The sequence below is a fragment of the Bactrocera tryoni genome, chromosome 3 (assembly GCF_016617805.1).
Source record: "Bactrocera tryoni isolate S06 chromosome 3, CSIRO_BtryS06_freeze2, whole genome shotgun sequence".
Taxonomy (NCBI): Eukaryota; Metazoa; Arthropoda; class Insecta; order Diptera; family Tephritidae; genus Bactrocera; species Bactrocera tryoni.
Window position 1 is genome coordinate 73568013 of NC_052501.1, and position 13394 is coordinate 73581406.

The following is a 13394-nucleotide window of genomic DNA, read 5'->3' on the forward strand; positions in this document are numbered from 1 at the left end:
GACGATTTGGTTGGCACATTTTCCAGTATTTTATTTGCTATCGTTTTAATCATGTTTTCTTGTTCACGTATTGTTTTCGTAGAATTTAAGCTGTGACATGGAGAATTATGCATTCAGCCACGCCTTCTATGTGCTGATAGGTGGCCTCCTATTTGGAAGCATTGTTGTTAATAAAAAAGTGAAAAACCTGTAAAGGAGACAGAATTTGGTATATTAGTAGTGATGCTTATTGAAAATAAATACGAAATATTTAAACTTAATACTAATATTTACAGATCCGTAAAAAATTTGGAAATTTTGGAATCTTTTAAAGATCACTCTTTTTGAAAAAATTTTTGGTTATTTTTTCTGTGGAAGTTCGCGAAATATATATTTTTTATCAACACTGCAGCCTATAAGTTAAAGTTTTTATTTTATATGCCAATCCAGCTCCTTTTTGTAGACCATAATGTTCACTCCGGTATGTAAAATTCGTTTGAAGCTCTCTCATAAGATTATGTAATGTTTTAGTTTATTTAGTGTTTTCGCTCTTCATATTTGTCGCTGCTTTCTTCAGCATCCCACTTCAAGCCGTAGCGCACTATCCAAATTGAAAATATTACAGCCTCGTCGCTGGAGTCGCATTGTTATACTACTTGGATGCCATTTGCTTATTAGAGATTAATTTCAAAAATTATTTTTTTTTGCATGTAATTAGCTGTCTATAGTTGTTATCTGCTTTGTAGCGATCCGCGCGTTTATGAAAAAGAAACACCAAAAAGTCATCAACCGAAAAAATTTTATATTTTTTTTTCGCTTGTTGCTCTGATAAATAAATTCATAAACGTTTTTAAGAAAGTCTCTCCAAGTGTGCGCGAATAATTTTTAGTTTTTTTTTTGCTCACTCTATACATATGTGTATATTTAAAAAAATTAAAAACGACCAAAGATCTTTTAGAAGTCCCAAAAAATTACTCAAACAATTGTGAAACTAATTTGTTTTTATTAATTTTTTTCGAAGTAACAGTATTTTAGATCATTATGAAAAAACAGAAAAAAATATTCCAAAACTAAATTAAAATTTTTTCATTCTAACAGCTCATGATCGATTTTTAAGCTTGATGAGAGTTTCATACACCATTCTGCCTGGTATTCTTTAATTCATAAATCCTATTTCGAACTACATATATCAATTGAGTAAATCTGTCACTAACCATTGTAATACAATATATACCCATAAACTGGTCTTCAACGGTCTCAAAACATCGCCAACTCGTTATTTCGGGTTGAAAAATAAATATTTTTAACAAAAAAAGAAAGCTGTCATAAATCATTATAATATATGTATATCCATAAATTGGTCTTTAACGGTCTCAAAACATCCCCATCTTCATTATTTCTGGTGGAAAACTAAATATCTGAAACAAAAAAAAATTAGTATATGGTATTCGAGGCGTTATTTTAGAGTAACATTTGGGAATAGAAAATATTTTTTTGAAAAGGATTCGTAAAAGTTGTCATCTCAAAAGTTATAGATCTTTTCATTACCAACAATTTTGCCATATAACTTTTTTCTATGGGACTCGTACTTTTTTTGAAAATCGAGATAAACTGTATATACATATATTTATCCTTAAAAATTCAACCGGGCCTCATTCCTTCCTTATTCCAACATTGGATTGCTTGAAATTGAACCAGGTCCCCCTCCTTCCTTTATTCAACACTGGTTTTCCTGAAATTTATTTCTCCTCTAATTTTTTTATTGTATCATCTTTTCCAATGGCTTTTATCCTACTAAGTATTTTTTGCTTTCAAAAATTATTTACCTTTTCTATAAGAACAGATCTTTATATGAAAATTAGTATATATACTTGTATATTTAGTGCTAATATCATATTTAATAGAATTAAACGGTTTGTATTATAATTCAGGGTATTCATCGTTAGCCACTCTTAAGTGAAAACACTACAGTTTGGGCCCTTCAAATGAGTTCAAGTGAGTCTGCAATCCATTCAAGGTTTGGTGCTTGATGGATTCCAATGGTTCTGTGTCGGATCTTCGATAGGGTTGGGCATTCACAGAGCTCCTGCCTTTGCCAACTCGTCTGGTTTTCGTTGCCAAAAAAGTTCTTGCGGCCGGGAACCCAGATCAAGTCTGGGTTAAGCTTGTCTTCTAGCGGCTTAGTGCCTTCTTGCAGTTCAGGATTATGCTGGAATTAGCCATGGGTGACGCCTGGCTATCGGTGTATATTGTTGCTTTATGTATCCCCTCGTAGTTATTCAATAAAGCTTCGCAGGTTTTCTCTATGCCCAGTTCTTCCGCTTGGAAGATGCTAGCCGAGTTCGGTAGACGCATAGTGAGAGAAATGTCGATATTACCGGAATAGACGCATCCATGACATCGCTAAAGAACTAAACATTCATCATCAAATGTTTTTGAACCATTCAAAAAAGGCTGGCTACAAAAAGAAGTTCGATGCTTGGGCATCCACATGAATTGCCTGTGAAAAATTTAATAGACATCTGTGATTCTTTGCTGATACGAAATGAAATCGAACCGTTTCTGAAGCGAATGATAACAGGAGACGAAAAGTGGATCTAATACGACAATAATATGTGAAAAAGATCATGGTCCAAACATGGTGAAGCTCAACAAATGGTCGCAAAGCCAGGATTGACGCCCCGAAATGTTAGGCTGAGTGTTTGGTGGGATTGGAAAGGAATCATCCACTATGAGCTGCTCCAGCCTGGTCGAGCAATTGATTTTATATTTTATTGTCAACAACTGTTGAGATTGAAGCAAGCAATCGAAAAAACGGCCAGAACTGTTCAACTGGAAGGACTTCGTCTTCCATCAGCACAACGCTAGACCACACATTTTTTTGACGACTCGACAAAAACTGGAAGATTTTGGCTGGGAAGTTTTGATGCATCCACCATATAGCCCTGACCTTGCACCATCGGTCTGCCATTTGTTTCAGTCAATGCAGAACTACCTCAATGGAGTAAGGTTGGCTTCAAGAGAAGCCTGTGAATATTACTTGTTGCAGTTTTTCGCCGAGAAACCACACAAATTTTACACTGATGAAATAATGTAACTAGCGGTAAAATGGCAAAAAGCGATCGACCAAAATGCTACATATGTGATGCATTAAAGTTCATTATAAATATAAAAAAACAAATAAGTTGAAGTTTGATTAGTAATACGAAAAGACTTTTTCGACGATATTAATATGGAACTGCCAGTGAAGAATACCTGTATGTATTTTATTTTTGTGTGAAGTTTGAAAGCTCCTAACGAAAATAGGCGTTACTGAACCGAAGGAAGTAAAATTTTGCTGGCAATTTTTTTGCCTTTTCGCTGGAGAGTCTGTTGAAAAATTATTCATAATTTGAAATTTTTACTGTAACGTTTTTATGCTTTATCGTTTCCGTTTTCGGCAGAGACTTACCGAAAAATAATTAGTAATTTTAAAACTTTGAAATTTAGAGAAAGATATTAAAAATTATTCACAATTTTGTGGGGCTTTTATGGATGACCTGTAAAAAACACTCTATGCTGCGCTGGTTTTTGTGTTGCACCATTTCGGAGTATTAGAAATATTACTTTTGGTAATTTCTTTTGCATAATTTTGATATATTTTATATATTCTTTTGCATAATTTTTATATATTTTCACATTTTCGACACAAAACGTTTTTGGCGTTCATTGATTTTCTTACATACAAGACAACTGGCTGCTAATCTTTGAATGTTTTAGGCGTAGATTGATTTCTCGTAACCAAGGCATGTAGTTATTAGAACTGGCATTTCGTCTGCTAAACTCTACTTTTTCTATAAATTTCATTTACACATTTGCTGGCTCGGTTGCTGGCTACCTTTTCCCATAAAAAAATTTTATTTCGCAAATATTTTACTTTTCCTTTACTTGCACTTTTGTGGACACTTCTAGCTAACTAACTTCGTATTTGTACTAATTTCGCATCTGAAAACTTTCATTTTCACTAAATTTCACGCTTTGTTTTGCGAAATTATCACTTTCGTTTTCCACAAAAATCCGAGCAATTTATGCAGCACTCCACTTTACTCCAAATAAATTTTCACTTCGATTTGCGTTGCTTCGTTTTGTTGCGCTGTTTCATGGATTTTCGCTGCCTGAATTTGGGAGCCTCGATTTCTTGCAAACTTTTTCTCCGCACGCACACGTTCGGCTGGTGGCCATATTGCACAATTTTTCAGCAAACCGTCACAGCGTTTTATAGCAAAAATTACAGTTATATCTTCACAAATTTCAACAAATCGCACAGAATTTCACATTTTCTCTTTCAATTTGCAAATTATCACAACTTTAATTAGCAAATAATTAATTAAATACATTTTCGTGTCGGAGCGTTTGGAAAAGATTGCTTGCTTGCTGGCTTCTTCTGCGCAGAAATAATTCGCAAGCAAGTGCTGTGTGTTTTTTTTTGCTCGCTACTCGGCCAACCGACGAAAAGCAGTCAGAAAATTGGAAGCTGTTTTTGGACACAACAGCAGGAAGCAGGCAGCAACAACAGCGCAGCATTGGAGGCAGGCAGCGAGCGCAAGCTCGAGAGATGCTGTAGAAAAAGAAGAAGAAGCAGCAGAAGAAGAGGACGACGATGAGTGGAGGCAACAGCCGCAGTTTTGGCGTATAGACGAAGCGCGTTGTGCTGTAAGAGAGAGTTGTATTGTTCGGCAACGCGTTGTTGAGAGCGTCGACGTGAAGTTGACAGGATGTTTGGGTATTGGTCGCAGGTTCGCAGCAAAACAATGAGCGGAAATTTCACATCTCTTTTGCAGAAAATTTTAAGTTACACACAGTCAGTGTCGAAAAAGGCAAAATGCATTTGCAGGATGCTCGTACTATCGAACAAGCTCGCGCCCAAATGTTTGCTGTTGTCTTTGCTTGCGTAAAAATACACACTCCAGTTGGAGTTAAGGCAGGCGCTGCTGCTTATTGTGGGGCGTCGCTGAAATTTCACTTTTAACATTTGACGTTAACGTTGGCGCTGACGTTGCTGTCAGCGTTGGCGTTGGCGTTGGTGGCGTTGTACGCGAGCAGCGATGCGGCATTATGGGGAGTATAAGTACACCATTAGTTATGGACTGAATGCTGTTGTTTTTTTCCACCAACTTAACTAAAGGCGGTATTTTTGTTTAGAATTTTGAAAAAAACATCGATATTTTTTTTCATAATTTTTGAAAAAATAAAATAATTTTTTTTTTTTAATTTTATGGTTTAGATATTCAAAAATATCTCCCTAAAAGCATTTTTCGAAATTAAAATTATTTCCAAGGTTAAAGCCGTTTCAGTGTCTTGGCAACTGGACTGGTTTAGTGGACGGCTGCAACAATAGGCGACTAAACTTAAAACTTTATTATTTTTTCCGTTGCAGTTGCCACAATATCTCAATTTGTAATCAGCCTATTTTCTTGAAATATGACATTAATATTTTTTAACTATTTCTCTATCACAGCAAGCAACAAAAAATAAAAAAAAATTAATTTCAATTTTGATATTATCGTAATAAACAGAATTCGACAAATTAACAAAAAAAATTGAAAAAGTCGACGTTTCGTTTTGTATTGCCGCCATCTTATGAACTTCTTTTTTAAATTTTGGAGCATTTTGTGGTAGCGGCGTTCGTTCTAATTAAGAATCCAGCATTTTGTTATTTTTCAGATGACCACAGTGATAGAAATCATGGCACGAAGATACGTTCTGCTTTTTCCTCTCTACTTCTAGGACGTATAGCTCCGGCCTCTAGACTTTAATACCCCCTTAAAAGTAGTCGCTTAGCAAATTAGACCGTTGCCGCTGCGGTGCGAGCGTTGACTATAGTCGACAGTCAGGAATTCTATTTCATCTGCCGCCTGTAATGTAAAACAAGCTTTCAGTGTTTCAAGACTTATCTCATCACAAATCTATCGACGAACCTATACACTTTTGGTTATTGAAAGAGATTTTTAGATCATCCCTTGAAGGTCAAACTTCAAAAATTTTCGAGCCATACCTCTCTCAACCAGTTTGACAAGAACGCTTGTTGTAGTAGAGCATTTGTGGTCTTAAAAACAGGATCTCTAGGTCATTCATTGCAAGGCTATAAAAATGAGCTTCAATTACGTGAGTTGTTGAGAATATTGCAGCAATGAAAGCGGCCTATACTTCGCACAGGAATAGTAAAATCTTCCGGCATATTTTTTAACCAACCAACCATGGCTGTATATAATAAAGAGCTGCAGTTCTGTATATCATTGTCTTAATCTCCAGAGTTTAACATTTTTTCAGTGAGAAAATATAAACATCATGTAAAGACTTACGCCTGAACAACGTTTAAAAATCGTTCAACTTATGGAAATTCACCTTCTGTAAATAATGTGTTCGCACGCTTTGCTCAACTTCTGGTCAACATAATCAGCCTACTGAGCGACCTATTCGCAACATCATCACCCAACTTGAGCCTCAGAATTCATTATTGGATAATATTCGACCGAATAGTTCACGCAGTGAAGAAAATGGAGCAGCCGTAGCAGAAAGTATGTGCGAAGACCGTGGAGAGTCGATTTAGTGTAGAAAATGCACCGTTTCCTGCCAAATTTTGTTCAGCGTTGAGGCCCATTTCTGGCTCAGTAGGTATGTAAACAAGCAAAATTGATGCATTTGGGACAAAGAGCAATCTAATCCACCAATGGATTTATTGAGAGAACACTTCGGTGCGCAGACAATTTCACGTTTTGGGCCGGCCAATAGGCCGCGAAGATCGTGTTATAACACACCTTTCGACGTTTTCCCGTGTGTATATGTAAAGTCTAAAGTATATGTGGACAACCCCGCTTCTAGCCAGACCTTAGAGCGAAACGTCACGCGTGTCATTCGTCCGTTACTAGTCGAAATGCTCAAACGAGTCATCGACTCATCGGATGAACGATCTGAGACGTAGCCATGCCTAACTTTTGAAGGAGATAATCTTTAAAAATAAATGCCAAAAAATGCTCCTTCGAATGATAATAAACATTCCTTATTAGATTTGAAGTTTCTGTGTTTTTTTTTTAAGTAGGGAACCTCGTAATCGATTACAATTTCTAACATAGTTTTCCGGCGTATCCTTCTAGGTGGTGAACTTTATAAAACCTCTTGCGGGTATAAAAAAATAATTTTCGAACAGAATAATTCGAAATAAATTTTCGAGTAAGCGAAAAATATTAACTGGAAACTTTTTTCTGCTCATCAGATTTTTGTTACATTTCTGAACATTATTATTTGGACTAAAGTATAAATTTGTATATGTGTATGTGTAAATATAAGTGATGCTGCTGTCAGCTGCTACTTCGCTGCTAGCATCACATCGCTGTCGACTACATTTTCACACGCGCAACAAAAATGTTATTGAAGTACAACTCTCTACTGTTTCAAATGTGCAGCTTACATATATAATCTGTATATATATACATATATACATATGTACTTATGTCTAACTCCACATTTATGGAAAATATTTGTAAACATACGATGCCGTAGCACTCGTTGGTCCATCCAGTTAGCAGCTCGCTACGACTGTGCATATGCAAGGCTGTCAACTACAGTTACATTGTATTCGGGACACACATGCGAGTGTGTTGGTTATGTTGTAGTAGTACGCTTCGTTTGGCTTTCACTTACATTTACGCCAAGAGTTGTGCGGCCAAAAAAATCCAGCTCAGCTCAACTTAATACGAGCAACACTCAAAATGGCGTAAATGAACGAGCAATGACAGCAACGACGACAAGGACAACGAAACTACTAGCAGTGGCAATGGCAATAACGACAATGACGGCGACGGTGACGACGGCGACTCACGAATGTGCAAAGCGAAAAATCAGTGAAAAGAAAGCAAAATCGTAGCTAAAATGCAACAACAACAGCAACAATAACAATGGGAAGATTTTACGCGACAACATAGACATCCATGCATTGTGTGGTGTAGGCCAAACAATGGCGCAAAGGGCAATAGTAATAATAACAACGAAGGCACAGCGAGCGCAGCAGTGCACAAACAACTGTGCGAGCGCAATATGAATACGGAGTATGCACGTGCGTGTGTGTGTTAGGGTGCTGCATTTGGTAGAGGGAAAATGTAAATGAAATTTATAGAAAATGCGGAGAATGAGGAGGAAATACGTAAAAAAGAATTGTAGTGAAAAACTGCAAGTTCATAGTACACACTGTGTAGTAACGGTGCATGTGTATTGGTTGTATGCGCGGTTGCTCATACGCCCTGCAGTACGGATGTGGATGTTGAGAGGCTGCATAGTTTTTGTATTTTCTACGAAACAGCAGAAATAATGAAAATATGTACTGAGTTGGTGGGTGTGTTTGTTGCAATTGAAGTCATATTAAAAAACTGATGCTAGCAAAGCTTAAGAATTTCATAAGGCAGATAAATGCATTTTTTAAAAAATAAGAAAATGCCAGAAAAATGTTAACTTCGGCTGCAGCGAAGCTACGATGCCCCTCACAGGTGCATTTTTACAGCATAAAAATGTATAAAAATATCTGTATCTTGTTTTTAATCGTTCATTTGCATGGCGGCTATATGTTATAGTAATCCGATCTGAACAATTCCTTGTGAGATTGAAGCCTTGCTGTGAATAATAATGCCTACCAATTTTCGTGTAGATATCTCGTCAAATCAAAAAGTTTCCCATACAAGCATTTGATTTTGATCGTTCAGTTTGTATGACAGCTATATGCTATAGTGATCCAATCTGAGCATTTTCTTCAGAGATTGTACCATTGGCTTAGAAAATAACCTATGCCAGAACCCGTGATGATATCTGTTGAAATGAAAAAGTTTTCCAAACAACATCTGAATACGATCGTTCAGTTTGTATGGCAGCTATATGTTATAGTTATCCGATTTTGTTGATTCCGATAAATGAGCAGCTTCTTGAAGAGGAAAGACCGTGTGCAAAATTTCAGATCGATATCTCGAAAACTGAGGTATTGGTTCGCTTATAACGCCTTTTCAGAAAAGTTCTAATTGCATTAGTATAAACTGTTCTCAGTGAAAAATATTTATGTTTAGGCTTTAGTAAAAAGTAATTTATCATTTAATTATTTTAATGGTATTCTCAAAATGCCGCACGCACTGAGACGCTCATGCCTTATAGCAAATAATGTGGATAGGCGATTTTCACAAGCTTCTTTTGAGACGATTTTTTTCCCCAGCAAGATCATTCGCCATAAACAGGTATAAATAATAATGAGCTAAAGCCAAGCCCGGATTGTAAGGTGGATGTATAAGAAGCTCCCAGTCGAACTCTCGAAGCTTCTGGCGAACAGCATCGATAATAGAACCTCCAAATCGAACTCTCGAAGCTTCTGGCGAGTCAGTATCGATATGAGAACCTCCCAATTGAGCTCTCGAAGCTTCTGGTGAGTCAGTATCGATATAAGAACCTCATAATCAAGCCCTCGAAGTTTCTGATGAGTCAGTATCGATATAAGAATCTCTTAATCTAACTCACGAAGCTTCTGGCGAGCAGCATCGATAAGAGAACCTTCCCAATCGAACTCGCGAAGCTTCTGGGGAACAGCATCGATAATAGAACCTCCAAATCGAACTCTCGAAGCTTCTGGCGAGTCAGTATCGATATGAGAACCTCCCAATTGAGCTCTCGAAGCTTCTGGTGAGTCAGTATCGATGTAAGAACCTCCCAATCGAACTCTCGAAGCTTCTGGCGAGTCAGTATCGATATAAGAATTTCCCAATCTAACTCTCGAAGCTTCTGGCGAGTCAGTATCGATATAAGGATCTCATAATCGAGCTTCTGATGAGTCAGTATCAATATAAGAACCTCCCACTCACCTCCCACTTTTTATACTTGTCAGGTCTTAACTGATATCACATTTTAACTGATCATAAGTAATTCTGGTTCGATGCTGTGCTTAACGCTGGCATCGCATAGTGCTCCTTTGCTTAAGTAAATCTTCAGTGTGGTATAAGGTTTGTCTATAAAGACTGCAAGCATATAACTCACCTTCCCGAGTTTTATATGTTTCCACCCATATGTTGCAATATTTATATATGTATGTATAACGTAAACTCGTGTAAAAAATATCTGCACAGTTTACCGTGTCCATCCCACCGCTAGGGAACCTCTAAGTAAAGGTTCAAAAGACGTACAAGTACCTTAGACACAGAGCCGCAAATAAAGCAACTCAAACTATTGCTGGTCTTACTTACACACGCACACATACGCTTGCACTCGCTTTTGCATAAAGTTAGATATGTAAACTTGTAAGGATATGGGTGAGTGTGGAAAGCGCAGGTAGATGGGCGGGAACGTATGGTGCTGTGCAAATATATTGTATCAGTAAATATGTATATGCATATCTAAGTGAAGACAGTAGGCGTAGGCTGTGTTGCTTTAGAATAATACGAACTCGTACAACGGATTTCATTCAGCAGAGTTGCACATACGGAGTATGTAGTAAATTTACGAGCTGTTGCAGTGAGTTTTTACGGAGTTATAGAGCTTTCAATGAAAGACATTTGTATTACAAAATTGTTGGAATATATATAGATATATACCCGCAGGTTTTAGTTTAGAGAATGGAGCCAAGTATAGAAGTTCACGCAAGTGAGGAAAGTTCTCTGAGCACCATTGACTTGGGAGTGGTCAGAAACGATTCTTTTATATATGGCTCAAGCAGCTCACGTCGTCCGGTCTTAGACCAAGTGTTTTCTGGGTAGCCGAAAAACATCCGTTTGAAAGCGAGCTAAAGCGAGGAGGTGAATCATCCAACCTCCACAGGCTTGTGCGCAGGGTTTTGGGACCCGCCACGTAAAAACCACCCCCAATAAAAAGTTCAAAACAGCCTCGAATGAGAGACCCTCCGTTTGATGAGGACTACGGCAAACGCAGTAAGGAAGCATATGAATATATTGAAGCCTCATTAAGGATTACGATTTAATAACATGCATCTGAATGTCCGTACCTTAATTGGCAAGGTGCCGCTGCCCAGCTGGTTGATGTCCTCGTAAGAGGAAAGGCTGTCATCACCGCTGTCCAAGAAATGCGATGGACGGGACACGGACTGAGGCGAATAGGTCCTTGTGGCATTTAATATAGTAGCCATATAAAGGAGCGCAAATTTGTTGTGGGTTTCGTGGTGGGAGAGAGACTCCGTCGCCGAGTACTGTCATTCACCCCGGTGGATGAACGTCTAGCCACAATCCGCATCAAAGCGAAGTTCTTCAGCATATCGCTGATTTGCGCCCACGCTCCGACGGCAGAGAAGGACGATAAGACCAAAAATGTCTACTATGAGCGCATGGAGCGCACCTATGAGTGGTGCCCCGCCACGATTTCAAAATCGTGCTTGGTGACTTTAACATCGTATGCTGAAGTCTAGTTGTAGAGATAACCATATTTCGGGCCCCGGCGAAGTCGATTAACCTTAACCCATTTGGAGATGTTTCATCATTTACCGAGCGATATACTAAAGGTAACCTCATATGCCCAGAGACAGCGGCCCGAAATAAGGTTTTCTCTACTACTAGATTCCAGCAAAGGAAAATTCATCAAGCTACCTGGCCGTCTCCAGATCGAAAAACCACCAAGCAGATTGATCATGTTTTAATAAACGGAAGACACATCTCTAGTGTTTTAGCCGTGCGTATGCTTCGAGGTCCTAGCATAGACTCGGACCACTATCTTGTTGCAGCGAAGATACGCACCCATCTCTTTGCATCATAGAACGCACGTCTACAAACACAAGGAAGGTTCGACGTCCAGAAGCTGCAATCACAACAGATAACCGAACGATTTTCCAATCCACTGTGGGACGGAAGTGTGGCAGTGAAAACATAACACCAGGAGACGGTAAATCCGATTCCCCAACCCATGGAGCAGACGTTCATTTTCCTACCAAGCAAAAGTTCAAATAGAATTTACCCATTTGAATAACAACAAAGCGGCAGGGGCTTATCGGTTGCAGTGAAGAACTGATAAGCATCGTGCTTTAGCTTCTTTGTGGAATATATGTAGTCTGACGAAAGCATACCCGACGATTGGAATTTAAATTTGTGCTGCCCAATCCACAAAAAGGGAGACCCACAATCTGTGGTTAGACTCCTCAACATCGCATATGAGGTTCTAGCAACCGTACTGTGTGAAAAACTGAAGCGCACGATCAACAAGTTGAATGGATCTTATGAAAAATCTACTAACTATCATATCTTTTTATCAAAATAAAGTGAACGAATAATATCGGACATGCTCGAGTTGGTGGTGAAAATGTCTGAAATCGGTACACAAATTATCATGCATTTCGGACGTGGATATTCATTACTCTACTGTACTTTATTGCACCGATTTCGTGAAGATATCCTGTAAAATATAAAGGCTTTCTATAAAAAGGCTTGAGTTCGATCGGTCAGTTTATATGACAGCTATATGTTATGGTGATCCGATCTAAACAATTTCTTCAGAGATTAAACCGTCACCTCCAGCAATGATCTATACTAAATTTTATAAATATATCCGGTCAAATAAAAAAGTTTTTCATACCAGGACTTGAGTTTGACCGATCAAATTGTATGGCAGCTATATGTGATAGTGGTTCGATCTAAAAAATTTCTGTGGACATTGTAGCGCGATTTTGGATAATAATCTGTGTTAAATTTTGTGAAGATATTTTGTCATATAAGAAGTTTTCCATACAAGGACTTGAACTCGATCGTTCGGTTTATAAGGCATATGCTATAGTAGTCCTTATTATTGATGAAAGGCAAATAAGCAGCTTTTTGGAAGAAAAATTGCGACACTAGTTCGGTTATATACTCTACATAAACTTGTTTCTGTATGCTACAAACTTCGTGGCAAACTTTATATACCCTATTAAGAGTAAGGAAAGTCATGACTGACGCAATGTATACTACAATCATGCCTGGTTCTCTTACTATTTCTTTGGTTGTGATTAGTAGCAACATATGAACTTTCATAGAACTTCAATGACTAAGCAAAATTATATTGAATTCGCTTCGGAGTTGCTGCGAATAAGAAAAAATTAACTTTAAGGTTGCTCAAAAGCAGCAACCAAGCAAAAAAGCAGTTCTCTGATTCTCTCTTGGATTTTTGCAGTTGGTAAGTGATAATATGCAACATTGTTAAATATAAATTTCCTGTTTTAATAACAAAAAATTATAACTGCCTAATTAATTTCCAGTATATAATTTCCTTCAATATATGTATATGTCTATAAGACGATCTGGACTTAGCAAATCAACAGCCACTACAGCATTTTCAATTTACTGCTCGCTGCGGAGACAAAAATCAATGCAGCACAGGAAATGGAAAATTTCCTTCTTATGAAAAATAAATATCCGTTCGGCCTGCATTTTATGAGG